This window comes from Rhynchophorus ferrugineus, unplaced genomic scaffold, assembly GCF_030347505.1.
Source record: "Rhynchophorus ferrugineus isolate W39M unplaced genomic scaffold, kcgeb_rfMv2 rfM2, whole genome shotgun sequence".
NCBI lineage: Eukaryota > Metazoa > Arthropoda > Insecta > Coleoptera > Curculionidae > Rhynchophorus > Rhynchophorus ferrugineus.
In genome coordinates, this window is record NW_027472581.1 from 91,511,196 (window position 1) to 91,531,772 (window position 20,577).

General features: G+C 32.9%; 1 protein-coding gene and 1 long non-coding RNA gene across 16 annotated transcripts in view; one reads left to right on the plus strand and one right to left on the minus strand.

Annotated features, from left to right (window-relative positions):
• Positions 1-20,577, minus strand: part of Liprin-alpha (PTPRF interacting protein alpha) — a 348,725-nt gene that overhangs the window by 48,122 nt on the left and 280,026 nt on the right. The window lies entirely within an intron of this gene.
• LOC143192006 (uncharacterized) lies at positions 8,668-9,415 on the plus strand. The gene is made up of 3 exons (XR_013004688.1): positions 8,668-8,941; positions 9,094-9,246; positions 9,306-9,415. It is a non-coding gene; the product is annotated as an uncharacterized LOC143192006 (long non-coding RNA).

Here is a 20,577-nt window from a genome sequence, read left to right on the forward strand (position 1 = left end):
TATTGTATATTAATATAGCAGCATTTTGGAACGATATTTTTCAAGATTGTTAATATAAGAGGATAAAAAGATTAAAATTGTGAATGATAAATAGTAAAATACTTTTGACTGTTTTTATGGCAATAATAGGTAATATTTCGATTACTATGTTAAAAAAGCTCTAGTAGTTATTGTGCGATCATTTTTCATTATGTCATGAATTAGTTTTTTTTATGATTAGGTATATGTTTAATTTTTATTTAGTATTTATGGTTATTGTACATCTTTAGTTTTAGGTTTAGTTTATGTTCTATTTTATTGTCCATATTATAGTATATTATTTGAAAATAGCTTTCAGCATATTAAAATACGATAAAACATTTGTGGGGTATTATTCCATTACATAGAAAAATTCCATTCCTTTTTACAGATCCACAGAACATTCAAATATAAAAGTAATTCTACTTCGTTTAAGATGTAATTATTAATTGCATCTTAATAGTATTCAGTATTTTTTTTTTTTGGAATATGTATATCACCGTCTCGCTTATACTACCGTTGGAAAATTAAGAACAAATAAAATTAACTGCTCCAAGCAATTATTTCCGTGCTTTCCTCTCTCATAATTTATATAGGAAAAGGTCCGTACATCTTCGTTTGACTGAAAATAGTAATTACTATTTTCAGTCGCTAGTTTTTTGACTATCGACTATTTCGGCTGTTTTGCGACTATCGACTGTTTTCAGTCGATAGTTCCAGCGCTAGTAAATATCAATAGAGTTACGTATATTTATTATCACTGTATTTGTTCTTGAGACATCGACTAAAAACTAAGTTATATTCCCACATTTTCCCCATCATGTTGAGAATAAATACGAAAGGTTACAATACAAATCTACTTAATATTAATATCAGCCGTTTAATGTTTGTTTTAATATTTACACAAACTCGTCGATAAATAAATCAGTTCGTTGTACCTTCGTCTGTATATTTGAGTCAATCTCGGCCCCAATCAAAATTCATTCAAATTACCTTAAATTTTCAATTATTCAATATTCAGCAGGGACTGGTATGGCACCTTGCGTACGTATATATACACGCACCTAAGCTTTCCGTTAGGGTTTCTTAATTAAAGGGGTTATTATATTAGTTTAATTTGCCCGGGGCCAGGTAGGGTTGCCAGGAACCCCTTTCATGCAAACGCCAGGGGCGAAGAAATACTGAGATCAATGGCATATAAAACAAATAATATTAGATTGGTAGAGGGGGTCTTTTATATTTACTGTGTGTTCGCAATCTGGACGACAAAATTTCGTTCTTGTCTCGCCGGGAACAAAACTTTGTTGGTTATGTTGAAGTAAACAGGAAATAAGTGACTTCCGGCGACACCTTCGTTATTACTAAAGTTTCAATTACAAGGGAATTGCAAGCGTTGTATGGTAGAAACCTGGCATAGGCCGTTTCTCCAAGGCTATCTACGAGTTAGTCAAAAAGAGAGATATTTGATGAATTAGAGGGATGCGGTATGCAGGTATGCATATGCGGTCGACGGGAGAATGGGACAGGATATTAGGTTATGGTAAAGGAGTACGGTAACGCTGTGGAAGTGTACAGTTATAAGGGGGTACAGAAAAGGAAAGAAAAGAGAGGGAGACGTCGTCGTGGTGGTCTTCTATACCACGGTACCAATCCAATGAATTGCCAACCTTTGAACTTGCTGAACTAGCTGTAATGATACACATGATCATATTAGCTGCCGGATATAACATACGTAATAATACTATTATATGACCTTATTTTATTTAAGTATTATTTAAATATCAAATAGTGTCAATTTGTGTTCGCAAAAATATATTTATAACGTTTAATATAAAATATATTGCATTTTACTATTTCGAATGTTATTTTGTGGTGTTTGTTTTTGCTTCGAACCTTTGATGCCACGGCAAACTATGACAAGGTAATGTAAACAAAAATATCAATTAAATGATTAAGTTCAACGTGGACGCTTATGACGTATGTAAACGTGGCCTATTTAAAATAGGAAAAATACCATACGGCCTATATATAGCTGATTAAATTGTCCGATTTTCTGTATTAGCGCTAATGCACATATATGGCCGGGACGTCATGCAATATTCATTCGTTTTGAGATTTCTACGTCGAAAGAGGACTGGAAAAAAAATTCTCTAAAAAATACCATTGAAAGAACGCTCGCACATTTCCGTCAAATCCTCGGATGGATCTCTGGTCGGAACTGATTCAGTAGCGCGTCAATGAGATGCCATAACAGCAGATCTAAAAAATAATTTGAAACTTTTTACGCCAGGCGCAAAGTGGGACGCAGCTTGGTGAGGTGAGGTAGCGCGAGTCACGCCGAGATTTTGTGGGTTTAAAGTCGTTATTGTCGGAGCGAGAAACTTAAAGTCACGGTGGGTGCTTAAAAATAGAAGAAGAATTAATGGAAGCTGAGCGAATTCCATAAAATTTGTACGAAACAAATCATGTAGAGTACTTACTATCGAGGGTTTATCTGAACTGGACCTACTGTTTAACGTGGGCTCCGAACCGCGGTCGACGGCATTAAGCCTACCAACTGGCGAGTGACCAACTTTAAAATCATCCCAAAAGACATCCGGTCTTACCTAGCCTATTTACCGGCGTGACTGAGATCATTTTCCTTGTCGGATTTTGCATTCTTGCCTAGAACAATCACAAACATAAACTGAGGGCCACTGTTGCCTTTACCACTGCGTCAACCAAGTCGGCCATACATATATTATATATGTGTATATATATATATATATGTATATATATATATATATATATATGTATTATGATATATTTGCTGTTTGTTGATATTAATCAAATAACAATATATTGGATATTAATATAGCAGCATCTCAACTTTATTTTTCAATTATTTGTTAATGTAATAGAGTAAAAACGATAACATTTTGAATAGTAAATGTAAAATTATTTTAAAAGGATTTCTGTTATCTTGGCAATTATTACATCTTTTTTTGATTGACTTTTTTCGTGTTTCTAAGTTTCTCGATGTTTGTTCAAGCCTTTTGTATCTTAAAACATCTTTTATTGAAGTTTACACGAATAATAATCTTAAAATATTCCTGAATAACGATAAATAAAATTATTATTGTTTTTAAAAGAGGTGAGATGGTTAAATAGTTGATAAAGATTGATTGAGAAAATACAATATAAATATTTAGCTGTCATTACTTCATTCCTTTTTACAATCAAGTCAAATATATAAAATATACAAATAATTTGACATAATTCAAAATTAATTTATTCTTTTGAACGTAATAGAATCAGCAATTATCTTTTCCCTTTTCCAATGTAAGTTCGAGAAGAACATGTCCATCTTCGTCTCACTTATGGCACAGATGAAAGAAGAGACTTTTCGTAGAACAGAGTACTAAATCTTTTTATGTGCTGGCTCATTGGCTGGACTAATGGAGATATGTTCGGTGTCAGATACATGATAAAAGTTGACCTGCTTTTTTCGATGATTACCCACAAATTAAATTCATATGTATCTTTATATTATAAATCGAATATTTCCGATTACAAAATCATTGTCATATTTGAGCGGTGAATCGCTTGTAAAGCTTCTTACATCCAAGTGGTTTTTCAACAATCAACAGGGGCATTAAGGCCTTTATATGAGCTCGGATTTTTAGCTTCTCCTATTTTTAACATTATTTTGTGTGAACCCTTAGCGTTAGTACAAACTAGAAATGTTACTGGTTGTTTTTCCAGCTTTTTACCTGAAGCAGATTATTCAAATGATTCAGCATATTATTTTTCAGTAACACTTATGATATCAAGTCGTTGTATTCCAAAAATCAAATGTACCTAAACCCTCACACGACTGTACTAGTGTGTCTCGGCACTTTATTGCAGTTTGCAGAATAAGCTAGATCACTAATTTTGAAAAACTACTTTATGATAATATTACGTATCTAGGGTAAATGATGTGGCTCGGTGAATGGAGGTAAAACCAAATGAAACAGTGGTATTTACATGATGTGACCGTTATTTATTGACAACATAAAAAAAATGTGAAAAATACAAATAAATAAAACGGATGGCAGCGGAGTTACCTGGAGACGAGGCTTGGGCAGTCGATGGTGGCACGTCTAAACCAAACGAGGGCTGAGCACTGAATGATCGAAATACCCTTCAATAACATCCCAGATAAACGTCTCGGGGTTGCCGCCAGCTATTCGTTGTCAGGTTCTTGTTGGCGCTGCGGGCACCCCGCCCGTGTTCAACATCTGGGATTATATTTCTCGGTATTTTGTAGACCCTTATTCCACGATGTAAAATTCGACATGCATCAAGGTCGCTACACGTATTTATTACGTATTCAAGGAATAAAAGTTATTTCTGCAAAAATTGGATTTGAAAAAAAATAGGTTTGAAAAAGTGTAATTTTAATTAATTAGTCTTATTTTAAAGCTTGTTCTAAGGTCTATATATGTCCAATAAACATGTTCTAGTTTGAAAATCAGTAATTTATTGACAGCAATAAGTCCATCTTAATGTAAGTATAACATACATCATCAGATGTATATGACTTGAACCTTTTCTCGTATTGAAATTATTATCAGCTATGTAACAGTAATATTTTGGTAGCTCTGTCAGATAAATTTACATCTGTATCTTCAAATTGTTGTCATAACATTTTTCAGGAGGTTTCCCATTAATGCAATTTCGGTTTGTCTAACTGTCGGCCAACGATTTGCCAGAAACTGTTTACATTATCGAGTTTACAAGTTTACGTTACCGATCGTACCATTTGATCCTATCTTACGAATCTTGTGTTTACATTAATGCGAAGTTTTCATTATCGAGTGTTTACATTATCGAGCTTTCGCTGTATTAATAAATGAATCGCAAGACACAATAATAAATTACACCGATCACTCAAATCCCTGAATGAACTACCGAATTATAAACGCAGAGAGAGAGGTATCGAGAAACTGTCAGTCGGGTCTCTTAATAATATTTCTATTAATTACTTTTCGCGACGCTCGATTGTTTCTTCTGGCTGATGTTTTGCGTTCGGGAGATGTTTAATGTCGTGACAAGACCAAGCATTAGATTTATGATCGGTGCTCGTCTCGAACAAGCCGACTGCGATATAAATTGGCGGATTAGTTGTCGCGGGCTCGAAGAATAAATTTTATAAGGACGCTTGATTCCAGTTACAACAGACGTATCGGATTATAATGGATATTTCGGTAAAGCCCTAACAAATAGCTTAGGCGTCGTTAAATTACTCTTGTCGTTCTCATCCATATTTAGCGACGAATATGCCGAGTTAATGCCAAACTGAGACATCGAGATCTGGCGGTGAAAGATATTTACCCCGTCGCTATGTACATATATGATCCGCAAATTCAAAAAATAATTGTTCTCTTCATTTTCCGGTTAAATATCAAATGATTAAGTTTCTTACTTCCAACAAAAGAAGACGTAAAGAGTAAAATTGTCATATAAGTCAAGAAAATCTCCTAAAAGCATAAGATCACAAATTTTTTAAAACTACATTAACGGGTCAATTGAAATGTCCCCGGCCTACCATAGTAAAACACATTTTGTGACAAAATTAGTTTTTTTTATTCAATATAATTCTCTTCAAGGGTGATACACAGATTATAACGACCCTCCAACTTTTCGATACTACTTTTGTAGTACGATTAGTCCTTTGCTGCAAAATAGGCCTCGGATTTGTCGATCACCTCTTCGTTCGACAAAAATTTCTTCCTAGCGAGCATTTTTTTCAGATCTGAGAACAGGAAATGGTCGCTGGGGGTCAGATGTGGAGAAAACGTTGGATGACGAAGCAATTCGAAGCCCAATTCATGGATTTTTGACCCGGCGGATTGTCTTGGCGAAGCAGCACTTTCCTTTTCTTCAAATGCAGCTGTTTTTCAGTGATTTCGTTCTTCAACTGGTTCAATAACGTTACGTAATAGTCGCTGTTGATGGTCCTTCCAACAAAATTGTTCTATGCGCATCCCAAAATACAGACGCCATAACCTTCCCAGCCGACTGTCAATTGGACTTCGGAGTGAAATGAGAGAGCGATGTTTCATCCATTGTCACATATCGACGCAAAAACTCGAGTTTATTACGCTTGATCCTCTTCAAACACTGCTCCGAATCATTAATTCGTCGTTGTTTTTGGTCAAGAGTGAGCGTGGCGACCACTTTGCACAGAGCTTTCTCATACCCAAATATTCGTGAATGATATGATATACACGTTCAGTTGATATCTTAAGAGTGTCTGCTACTTCATTCAGTTTAAATTTACGGTCATTCAAAATCATTTAGTGGATTTTTTAAAATATTTTGGTCGGTAACAACCTCTTTTGGGCGTCCATTGACCGAAGACGGTGAACGGTCTTCGGTGCTCATTTCACCACGTCTAAACTTAGCATACCAATCCTTGATGGTTGATTTTCCTGGGGCAGTGTCTGGAAACTTGAAACAATGACAAATGTAAAACTACAAACTAATGATGCGACAGTAAATTTATACACGCATCTTTCGAGGGTTAGGGCTAACTAAAAAACATATGGACTTAATTCTAGTAGCGCCATCTGTGGACTTAATTCTAGTAGCGCCATCTGTGTGTCAGGCCGGGGACTTTGGCAATTGACCTGTTATGACAATTCTTTTTCGATACTTTTTCTCATCTTTTAGGTAATTTACGAATTCCATACACGGTGGGTGAGGTAGCACTTGTATATTTTCGCTAAAAGACGGAAAAAGTTAGAGAAATGTGGCTTGGCTCTTGCTCGGTTAGAACCAGCAGATATACTTTCAATATCGGTTATATTACTGTAGAGACGACTTAGATGTAAATATTTACCAGTTTTATTAACTTTATAATGTTTAAATTTTCTCATAAACGCAATATCAAAAGAACGGAATTTTTCTATGGAATGGAGTAATACTCCATAAATGTTTTATTGTATTTTAATGTTTTAATTGCTATTTTTAAATAATATACTATAATAAATATAGATAATACAATAGAACTTAAACAAAACCTAAAAATTAAAGATGTACAATAAACATAAATACTATATAAAAATTAAACATATACCATATACCATAGAAAAAAAAACTAATCCATAACATAATTAAAAATGATCTGAATGAAATGATATAAATGCTTTATTTATTACTGAACGGAAATATTTTTAACAAAATCGATACTAAACAATCGATAGTAAATTTCAGTCGATAGTTCCCAACACTACTAATTACTGTAACATGCACTAATAATGATAATATGAAATTATATATTGGTGTAGAGTAGATATATAACCGATGAATTGTTGACCATTTAGAGTAAATTTAATATTAATATAACTATGTTAAGTATTATGTATGTTTTATTATACTAAAACACACATTTTGTTTCATATATAGCCTCGTAATCATAAAGCAAACAAGGTTCTTAATGTGAATAACCGAATCGATAGCAGTACGTGTATGTGTATTTGCTATTAATTTGTAAACCCCATTATTCTATAGATTTAACGTATACCCTGTGTGGTTTAACTATGCTGATATGGTTAATAAACTACCAATATTTTCCTGCTTCCCCATATAAACCGCTAAAATTATTTAAACGATATCGGACGCATATCACTTAAGATTTTAGCTGAAGTAATTAGGTGGCGTCTATTGATTGATGTAATCCGAAACCTATTACACCTATTTGCAAGGGTGTGACATACTAAAATTTTAATCAAAACATCATACAGGCTACTACATATTATGACGTTAAGGCGTAAGATTGATGTATCGGTGCTAACATATTAATTCTATTGTTTTACGAAATTATTTCATTATTCCAGAGATTAATGAAATAATGTTATCGTTTAATATTCGTAAAACTGTCAACATCATTCATAAAATTAATTTTAGGAATATTCTTACTTGGGTATTATAACAAAACATATTATTTTGATTACTAAAACTGCGAAGTCATCATTTTAATTAAGAAGAAATATATTATATCTTCTTTATGTTAAGTATCAGTATCATTACCGCAATGTTCTTCTTATCGAAGTTATGGGTATGACACTGGAGGAGGCCCAAAAAATGTGGTGGTTGTTTGGACGACAATCTGAGTTAACACTCCACAATAAACTGTTATTATATAACCACATTTTGAAGCCAGTGTGCAATTATGGTATTGCTAATGTTCACATGAGCCGAACTTAGTAAAACAAAACGCAGCATTGTTAAAAGCTGTTAAATTTTGTGAAACAAGTGTTGGGGTCCAAATAAAGTAAAAAAATTCTACACATCAGACAGAGTTAAGGGGCTAGCGAGCTAAGCTTTACATTTATTCTTTTATATATATATATATATATATATATATATATATATATATATATATATATATATATATATATACTTTAAAGTCTCCTTTTTTCAACTATCGGTTTATCTGGACTGGATTTACAGTTTAACATGACCTCTGAACCACGGTCCTCAGCATTAAGCCTACCGACTGGCGAGTGACCGACTTTTGAAAGGAAATCATCATTGTTAGTACATAATAAATTGATATTGTATAAGCAAGGAAAAAGGTAAAAGTTACAATAGCATTCGATTAGGTTTTGCTGGTAATTAATTGCGGATATATTGCTGGTCGAGAAGGATATTCCATCAAAAACTGTTTGGATATGTGGAAGGAGGCATTGTCAACCATAACACCTTCGGTTTAGATGAACTCGATAAGACATACAGCATGATTTAGACAGATTGGAAATTAACAGTTTAGGGATTGAATTGGACAGTGAGTCGGAAAGTGAAAGTGACTGAAGCAGACTTTCAAGATATGTGATGATGCTGTACAATGCTGGAAATTCCTGAGACAGAATGATGAGAGTGGAAACAACTAAAGGTATGCACATAACTAATTAAATATAACTGTAGAAAATGGTATTGTAGGGCGTGAAAGATTTGTGTTCACAGAAATGAAGTAATTGTTCAAAATTAAACATGAGCATTAGGATAGAACGTATGAGGAGGGAATGAATACTAACTGTTTTGTAGATATGGTAAATGCATTAGATAGAATTCAGAGATTAACTTCATAGAGAATGGTAAACACAGGTAGTAGTAGAAGAAATAAAATATTACAGTGACACCAAGATGACTTGACAAGTAAACACACCATCGAAGGAAACAAGAACTAAACATAGAAAGGTAAATATGCACTCGAATGAAAGTAAAATACGTTTCGCAGATATACAATTGTTAATTAGCTGGATTAGGCCTCCAGGGTGATACCACTACATAAAAAACGCGCCTAGAAACTCCACCTCATGGATGGTGTGGAAAAAAGTTCAATGCAAACAAAACAATCTAACCTACAAACGATTATACCTGGGTTCCTAATTGTAGTTTTAAGTCCTTCGATAATATATGCATTAGATGTACTATAATGTTAAGATAAATTATATATAATAAATTATTTGATAACATTTTTGTTCAATTATTTTATTTAGATTAGAATTTTGTTGTATGTGAAAGCCAAAGTGAACTAAATCTCAGAGTTGATGCTGCAACATTGCAATGTCTCGACGTCACAAATATCCATGACGCATTACTAAAAAAACTTTCAATAGACTATATATTAATACTAGCGACCCGCCCCGGCTTCGCACGGGTGCAATGCTGATACTAAATTAAATACACTACAGAAAAAATATAAACGTTGTATATAAAAACATAGCGGCCCTCTCCGACTTTCCACGGGCATAAAATATATATGCCTATGTCACTCAATGAAAACATGATTAAAATCGATCCAGTATTTTTGGTTCATTCATTACTGCCCTTGGCCTGCACGCATTAAATTTGGAGTAAAACAATTCCTCTTCCCCTATACTTACTATGAAGATTTCCTGCTATCTTTGGAATATCTAAATTCATACAATTTTTATTACATTACACATTTTTAAACGCAAATTTTAAATTTGTAATATCTCCGAAAATATTTGTTTAATTTACATGTTGTAAGGAACCATATTGATCTATATTAATTGCACACTGTATTTAAGGTACTTAATTCGATAAGGATTAATGCCGTATTGCTTAAAATAGCTTCGTAAATAAGCTATTTTCTCACGTAAAAAGTAAACAATAAAAATGGTTAATGTGGGTTATCCCTAAAAGATAAACATATACCATCGCGGAGTTTTTTGAAGACCTTTTTATGGTGTACAATACTGTAGTACATTAATTTGATCTAACTCGTAGGGTTAGGCAGCGTTTTTGCTAATTGCTAAATAAGACTAAAAAAATAGGTTAATTTAGGACATCACGTTAGAAACCTCTAAAATTAGCAATGTTGCCTTAGTATATTATGCATGTATTATACATATAAACCTTCCTCTTGAATCATTCTATCTATTGAAAAAAACCGCATCAAAATCCTTTGCGTAGTTTTAAAGATTTAAGCGCACATAGGGATATAGGGACAGAAAAGGCGACTTTGTTTTATACTATGTAGTGATAAATTATTTGATAACATTTTTGTTCAATTATTTTATTTAGATTATAATTTTGTTATATGTCAAAGCCAAAGTGAACTAAAACTCAGAGTTGATGCTGTAACACTGCAATGTCTCGACGTCACAAATATCCATGACGCATTACTAAAAAAACTTTGATATGCTTTTTTAAAGGAAAATCGAGTCAGAACACATGCAAGCAAGCTAATATGTAAGAAACTATTGGTAGTTTTTGGATAACCATAAGCACTATTTTCGAAAAATAAGAGTTATTTATTTTTATACACTAATTAATTTATATTGACTGCACATTAATTTCAATGGGAACCCGATAGTATAAAATATATATTACATTATTTGAGAGTTTCTTCATCTATGACCGGCGTAGGAATAACCCCCGCAACCGATAATATTGTTTAAATTGTCCTTTATGAGTGACACAAATCCTAAAGAAAACAGGAACGTTTCCTCAATGGTTCGGCTCGAACCGTATCTGACCTAATAACATGAAAACCCTCTTTATGTTCCATTTCTTGGGCGATATTTTTGCGGTTTTATTAAAACGCAACTTCTGTTCGGGGCGCGCTCGGAAAATATCCGACAGGCCGATATTTTCGAATTGATCGCGGCCATGTTTTTCGATATATCGTTCACCCCTCGAGTCAACAAACTGGCGCGCTAGTTTAAAACAAGAAACAAAGACGATGATGTGACGTTGTTTATACGTTGATATTTGTTTTCGTTCTTCGGATATATGCTTTTTAAATATATCTTTGGATTCGTCGCAAATATTCTAAGGTTAACACAAAATAACAGGTTAATTGAAAAGTCCCCGACCTGGCCCATAGATGGCGCTACTAGAATTAAATCCATATGTTTATTAGTTAGCCCTAACCCTCTAAAGATGCATGTATAAATTTGACAGCTGTCGGATCATTAGTTTGTGAGTTATAGCATTTTGTGTGAAGCAACTTTTGTTATTGTGAAGAAAATGAATAACAAGCAATTTCGCGTGTTGATAAAATATTGCTTTTTGAAAAAAAAAAACAGTTGAAGCAAAAACTTCGCCAGATGGCGAGTTTCTGGACACTGTTCCAGGAATATTAACCATCAAGGTTTGGTTTGGTAAGTGATGAACGAGTTGATGATTCAGAGCAGTGTTTGAAAATGATCCGGCGTAATAAACTCGAGTTTTTGCGTCGATATGTAACAATAGATGAAACATGGCTCCATCATTTCACTCCGAAGTTCAATCGACAGTCATCCGAGTGGACTGCACCCGATGAACCTGCTCCAAAGCGTAAGAAAACAGTCGGCTGGCAAGTTTATGGCGCCTGTATTTTGAGATGCGAATGGAATAATTTTCATTGACTACCTTGGAAAAGGAATGACCATCAACAGCGACTATTACATAGCGTTATTGGACCGTTTGAAGGACGAAACCGCGTAAAACGGCCGCATTTGAAGAAAAAGAAAGTGCTGCTTAACCAAGACAATTCACCCTATCACAAGTCAGTGAAAACGATGGCCAAAATCCATGAATTGGATTTCAAATTGCTTCCTCATCCACCGTATTCCGCAGATGTGGCCCCCAGCGACTATTTCCTGTTCTCAGATTTCAAAAGAATGCTGGCTGTAATCAGTGTATCACCTTTGAAGCGAATTATGTTGAATAAAAAAAAATAGTTTTGCCAAAAAATGTGTTGGGCCAGTAACATCATTACGAAAAGGAAGAAAATACCAATAATATTGAATTCTAACTAGTTTGAAGATTATGATAAGAATATCTTAATAAAAATCTTTTGTTTATACAACTTTAGTATTCTATTTCGAATTTCTGAAGATATTTTAAGCATATACAATACTGTAATGACTACAAAATTATTCAAAAATATACATTTCACTACGAGGTAGGAGGACATAATAAAACCATACATTGAAAATATTACCTCTATTTGGTGGCATAACATTTTTAAAAGGAGTCATTAAGCAACTTATTCCTCAAGACACACCATGGTGTATGGCTATATTTTAGCAATTTGATTACTGTTTTAAAAATGAAGTTAGCTGTGCTGTTAACGAGTACAATATACTTTTTATAGAAGAGAATATATTATGCTTGTATCTTTTAAAATAATAAACTAAAAAATAAACTTGCCAACAAGCACATTGGGATATATGTTAGAAAAAATGAAGGAGTAACATCATCAAATCTTGTGCAGTGATATGATAACTGCTGTATAAAGAATAACAGAAATAAGTGACTCTTTTCTAAACCTTCATTGTATTTAATGAGTAGTTACTCTATATTTTAGGTAGAAAATATGGCAATCTCAAAGTCATTTTTATCTAAATACCTTTATAACTAGAACGGATATGAAAGAAGCTAAAAAACTAGTTGTTGAGTACAGTGAGTTTAATCGGTGGTTATTTTTACATGTTGATGTGTTTGATTGACATTTTAAAATGTTTGAATTGTTCTAGGAATCATATAACATTAGTAATATGATATTATTGTATTGTTTCAATCTTTTTTCGACCGTCATTTCTAGTAGCTGCACAATTTTGAACGAAGAAACAGAACAGTCGGTTTTTGGGGAACACAAAATCCTCAATTAATTCATGAAACATCATTGCATCCACTAAAAATAACTGTAGAGTGTGATATTCATGCTGGAAACATAATTGGTCCCTATTTTTTGAAAATGACCAAGGTGTTGCAGTTACTGTTACTGCTGAACGTTACCAAAATATGATTAGAAATTTTCTTGTGCCTGAAATGGAAGAGCAAAGACTAGAGGACATGTGGTGTCAGCAAGATGGGGCTACAGCACACACAGTTCAACAATTCAATTATTGAATGAAGTTTTTCCACGAAGACTAATTTCGCGAAGTGGCGTTTAGTTTATTTGAAGTTTATGTGATATTTTGAAGTTTTGTGTTTTGTTTTAGTTTTTGAAGTGTATGTGAATAAGCCTCAAACGATTCAACACCTTAAAGACAATATTCGTCACGAAATTGAAGAAACTCAGCCTCAAAAGTTGCAGAATGTCACGAAAAAACCCCTTAAAATGATAAAAATAACAGAAAGTTGCATAGGGAATCGCGGTCACCATTTAGCCGATATAACTTCTTAATCATAACAAAAAGAAAACGTAAAGAACAAATAAACTTTTTATGAAAACTAAATATACTTATCTTTTCTTTGAGCAAAGTTATACGAAATCAAATTGGTAGCGGGACTTTTGCCCCACGTTATATTTGACAGACGACAGGCTCCTTAATATGATCCTTTGAGTCAGTATATAGATAGAAGAAGGCAATAAAGGTTGGAATAGCCAGTTAAATAAAGCAATAAAATGATTATTCAAATAATTAATAACTTTAAAGCCCTTTTTAAAATAGTACAATTATAGTGACACGTCCGAATCAATTAAAGAAATTTTAACGAATAATCGCAGGAAGACCTTTTAGAATTTCATAATTTAGTTTTTGGACGTTCCCAGTTAAACGGTCAAATTAAAAACCGTTTTTCACTGGAAATAAAAGATGTTCAGATTTAATGCGCCACGGTTTCGACGTTCTATTTTTGTGCTGCGACGGACGGAATCTCCTTTATTACGGCATAATGCGATTACGTTCAACGAGAGAGAAATGTATGTTGCTTTTTAAAGATGTCGCCTTCAAATTTAAAATTAATAATAAGCCTTTTACCGGAGGAGGCTCCTCCGAAAGATCTCACGAAGAAAACTAATTATAGGGGTTTAGAACTTTTATAGATTCTCATTGGCTTTAAAGTTTGCCTCAATTGATTTATGGAGCATTGTTCGTGTCAGTTTCTATTAAAGTATTTCATTAATATGTCCAGTAGGGAATAACTGTCATTTATGTTCTCTATTATATTATATTCATCAACATATTCTGCTATTTTTTTTTATAAATAACACATTTGTTTTTTGTTTCTTTGGATACTCTCTTAGATAGAAAGGTTACGGGGTTATGATATATATAGATATATATATCACTACTGGAGAGTACACTCCAGTGAACGCACTCGAGGCGGGACAGCTCTAACAATAAAACAAAATATACAGCATTTCCAACAAGACGAGATATTAAAGAACAAATACAAGCTACGATAGTTAGCATGATAGAAGGCTATATACTGTCCACCAAGATACAAAATAATACAACCACAATATACAGATTTATTTTTAAAATTATGCCCAAGGTTTATTATTGGAGGGGACAGCCTGGGGTTCACCGTTAAGAACACCTGAAATATTAATAAATGTAACCATTCAGGGCGTGAACCCACTTACTGACCCACCGACAGTAATAATGTACCAGACCTACTCGACTTCTACATTTCAATCAAATCAAAAACAAATCGAGAGCTTGTGTGAGCTATTATCTGATCACACTCCATGATTGTTAACAAGAAGCGCGACAGTTTTAAAAAAACAAAGAAGCCTAATCTTACTACCAAAATTACTAATTGGGAGGTATTTAATAGACAAATAATTATAATGCAGGAATAAATCAGTTTAAATGTAATTAATAGTAATTAAACTAAAGTAAAAATAGTAATTACTATTGCCAGTCAAATGCATGATTCGACTGTTTTTTCTTGCAATTCGTGATGTCAGAGAAAGATGTACGAACCCTTTCTCGTATAAATTATAAGAGAGGAAAGGATGGAGATAACTGTTAATTTAAATGTTATTAATTTAAATGTGCTTATATATTCCAATTTTAATCTTTTTACCCTATTAGATTAATAATCTTGAAAAATACCTCCAAAATGCTGCTATATTAATATACAATATATTGTTATTTACACGCAAACTAATCATAAAACTACATATATTACATATAACTCTATGTAAGCATAAATTGGGTACATTTTTGTCAAGGTCGCGGCCAGGGCGACAGAGCCAGAACGTTAAAAAGTCGAATGAAACTAGTAGAACAAAAAATAGTAACTAAAAGTACACGACTGAAACAGTCGATAGTAAAATACTAACAAAATCAACTACACCGAAAATAGCGACTGAAACAATCGATAATAAAAAGTACTCAATTAGGATAGACTTATATTTTATATATATTATGACAAATTTTATGTTAGTCAGCACCGACCAGTAAGACAATTTTAAATAAATAGTAAAAAACTAACCTTTCTGTCTAATCATCTGGCCTTGTCGATATTTGCTAACTTAGCTTCTTTTATGGGATACAGTTATTAGTATTAGTAAAATAATGCAATAATAATGTATTAGAATAATAAAATAATATTGCCAAAAATAATATATTTTAAAATTCATTATAAAAAGCGTAAAATAAAAAATTAATTCAAACCTCATTATAATATATAGCAACGCTAACTGCGTCAGATATATGTATATATACTTTTCAAAAGACTGCAGCAAATGCAATTAACTTATTCATTACCAAAACGCAAAATTAAAATTCGCGTTAGCAGTAAAGTTAATTAATACGCTAGACGGACACGTTGCACTTAATTTACCAAACTCGAATCGCCGAGGAAGCAAAACCCGGAAAATATAGCGACAACTGTTGCTGTATTTTAGATAATTGTGCGAAACGGAAACATAAAGACAACACTTTATTTCGACGTAATTTTAATCGGACCGGTCTATTCACCGAGGCTAAAATGGTTCTATTATATCTCGTAGAAGAGTCCGCCATTGTAATTGGAATCCATTCATTTGGTTTGCATGCGCTATAATTGATAAACTGATCGTGTGGATATATCCGACTGAATTATTTCGAATTGATGTGATAGCTCTAATTATTGATAATTATAAAATAAAATGGGACGTAGTAACACATGATACTCGCCGTCATGTTTACCAAAATTGTGGTCGAGTGTTCTAAAGCAATGAATTGAACATGGGACATTATAGTTGAAGACAAAATTAGATTAGCTACACTTGTTAATTGTACTGTTATAGTTGTGTTAATTGTAGAATATATTATATAGACCCAGAAATATAAACCCAGATGTTGAACATGGGCGGGGTACCAGCAGATGGCAATTCCGAGACGTTTATCTGGAATATTATTGAAGGATACTTTCATTCATTCATTCAGTGTCTGACCATCGTTCAGTTCAGACGTGTCACCATCGGCTGTCGACAGCTTCGTCAACAAGTAACACCGCTGCTAGCCCCCGTTTTTAGCTATTTGTATTTTCTACTTATATATATATATATATATATATATATATATATATATATATATATATATATATAACTTCAATAAATAACGATCACAACATGTAAACAACTATAACTGTATGATTTCGACCTACCTCCATTCACCGAGGAGTGTCTACTAGTCTGCTGAGGAGCATCTATTTATTAAAATAGAACTCTGAGTTTCATGTATGTATTTTGACCAGCGATATGTATTCGCTATAACGACCACAGCTAAATCAATGTAAATAACTGTTAAACAATCTATACGAACTATTCAATTCTCTACATAAAATAATAGTTTTCCATTTGGTATTATTAAGTTATACAGTACACAATGTATAGACAACATTGTAACTTCGATATCAGTTACTATTATCGTGTAATATGAGGAAATCTGTCGTTAAAGTCCATCAACCAAGTTTAAAAACTTATGGTGATGCTGATCTGTCATATCACAACGTTTCAACGATTTAAAAATGGCTATTTTCATGTCAATAAAAAAGGACGGCCCAGAGAAAAAGAAATGTCCGAAGAGAATTAATTGCAAGACTAGATTATTAGATAAAAATCCAGCTCAAACTCACCAACACACATTCAGACAGCTGAGCAGTTGTTGAATCAACTGTTTCCAGATGTTTACATTTGATAGGAAAAATCCAAAAGGATGGAAACTGACTACCACACGACCATCAAAGCGTAAAAAGCTATGAACTAGCTCATAAGATCAATCTACATATCATCGAAGCATCGAAGATATCCGTAGCAAAAATGTCTATACAGCAAGAGATTTTGGTGGGATCAGTGTGGTTAAAATTGATTAAAAATGTCACTGCGGATGTCTACCAACGTAAATCAAACAAGCTGATGACGTATTGTTGCCAAAAAGACCAATAATAACGAATAACAAACGCAACGTATTACTCTTGCTTACCAAACAACAATCAAAGTCAACAATCCGCCCGTGGGCAATAAATATTATCGTATGATTTCTGTTATATAATATAAACATCCTAACATGTAGATCACTTCAGTAAGTGATCTGCTGATCAGTGTATTCGTCAACACTTTTAACAATAAAATGTCTATCTGTGAGGTACGATTTCAGCAGTTGAAAGTGCGTATAGGGCAAAAGCTTGTTCAATTTAACATGAGGTCCAGTGTGCTATATTTTTTATCGCTTTTCATGATCATCACTAGAATATCCGTCGATATATTCTAGAACTGAGTATTAAGATATAGTATTAATGCGTTTTGATATGCCCTGAACGAAGATTTTCATAGGGAGTTTCAGATAAACATAGTCAAAGAGGAGTGACGTATATAATCAAATAAGCATTTAATGAAGAATTTTATATAGTATTAATTATTGTTATAGTTAAAATTGTTGTTAATACTAGGATTACATATTAAATATAATTAATTTGTGTCATAATGTAATAATAAAATTTACGTTGTTAATATTTAATGGAATAAAATATTTCTACTAATTTATTCCAAACAGATATTACTGATTTTTGCTCTACATAAATCAAACACTAGTCAATTGAAAACTATTGTATTCTTAATGAATTATTATATTAAGAATTTTATTAAATTGGTAATACAAATTTTCCATTACAAAGGGTTTTTATGTCACTAAGTTAGACTAACAGACATCCCCGAAAAAAATTAAGGTTCGAGCTTTGCATATTGATTTTTCTGAACTTTAATTCCATTACCGGATCAAATGTAATTTAAAATGTTACCGTTAATTAATTCAACATCGGAAATTGTATTATATTCTGTTAATTCGATAACTTATTGGCTTGATATTTGATCTTTTAAATATATATTGTTTCTTTATCATATACTTATATAACCATGTATTTGTGACGTGTTAAGTTGATAATATTACAAGTTGGTAAGATTCCTTTTATGAAGAAAAATTATCTAATGAAGAAAATACTGCCATTTTAAATCTCAACGGGATTCAGTTAGATGAAGTGTAAGAATCAGGTACTTAGTAATACAAGAGAGTAAAGTGGCATTGCTGAAGTAAAAGGCTAAGATGGTGCGTATGACTTATCTTGCCAATCCTTCTGTATGGCTTCAAGACTTGGACACTGTTGCAGTGTTACATTATAGATATCTGTAAGTTTGCAGTCATATAATTTAAACAATTAAGTATATAAGGCAGCCTCTACATGTTCCTCTTCAAAGCCTTATTAGAAATGAAGTGAGTTTATGATACGATAATCAGTGCAAAGTTGAGGAACAAATTCAGGGACGCAGATTACAATGATTCGGAAATATCCGCCGAATAAAAGATGATGGAATATCTTTGATGAAATAAAACGTTAGGATGAAAGATGCGAACAGCTTCGAAAAAGATCTATATCATAGAAAACTTAATATTGCTTATCTCAGGTTATCTATTGACCTACCTGGCGAGTAGGTAACATAGAGATCGTGCTAGAATGCAGCGAGCCTCACCCTAACAGGTTACTGACTGAAAATCTACTTTATTGTAGATGTTATAATTAATATAAGATTTATTAACAATTTTAATTTTTTCTGTTTAGTTCTTTTTTCTTATATAACCGTCTAAAATACATTATTTTCCACTTGCAATATTATTTATACTTTACCCTTTTTGATGCTCTTGGTGGTATTCTTCATCAAATATTATTAATATGATCTCGGGTTTAGTTACCTGAAATAAGAATAAAGAAAATTAGTACAATAGAAATGTGTAATAAAATTAAAATAGGATGATAGAAACTGAGATATGTTATTTAACCCTTTTCTTCCGTTTAACTTCACAAAATGCAGTCAAAATGAACTTACTATACAAAAGTCATCATGCATGTGTTAAAAGGCATTCACAAGCTATTTTTCTATGTGTTTGTATTTCACAATTAGTGAAAACAAATTACAGACAACCCAAAAATTCAATAATTTATTTCAAGTATCAAAATAAATATATTTCAACTTTTATATGCATATTCCTCAATGTTATAACAGGTCAATTGAAAAGTCACTGGCCTGACATACAGATGGCGTTACTAGAATTAAATCCATATGCTTTTTAGTTGGCCCTAAGCCTAAAAAGATGCATGTATAAATTTGATAGCTGTCGGATTATTAGTTTGTGAATTATAGCATTTTCAGTGAAGCAACTTTTGTTATTGTAAAAAAATTTTCGCGTGTTGATAAAATATTCCTTTTTGAAGGGAAAAAATACAGTTGAAGCAAAAACTTGGCTTGATGCCGAGTTTCCGGACACTGCCCGAGGAAAATCAACTATCAAGGATTGGTATGCTAAGTTTAGACGTAGTCAAATGAGTACCGAAGAGGTGAAGGCAGTGTACGTCCAAAAGAGGTTGTTACCGACGAAAACGTTAAAAGAACCGACAAAATGATTTTGAATGACCGTAAATTGAAACTGAATGAAATAGCAGACACTCTAAAGATCAACTGAACGTGTACATCATATAATTCACGAATATTTGGGTATGAGAAAGCACTGTGCTAAATGGGTGCCACGCGAGCTCACCTGTTACCTTGAAAAAGGAAGGACCGTTTGAAGGCCGAATCGCCGAAAAACGGCGGCATTTGAAGCAAAAGAAAGTGCTGCTTCACCAAGACACTGCACCGTATCTTGCAAACTTGTTGAAAGTTGTTCATGAGCCTGAATATCATACCTTATTTTTTGATAACTTTTTCACAAGCCATTACTTTCTTACTTTGTTGTCTGAAATGAAATTCTTTGGAGCTGATATAGTGAGAGAAAACCGAAGGGGAACTTTAGTTATAGA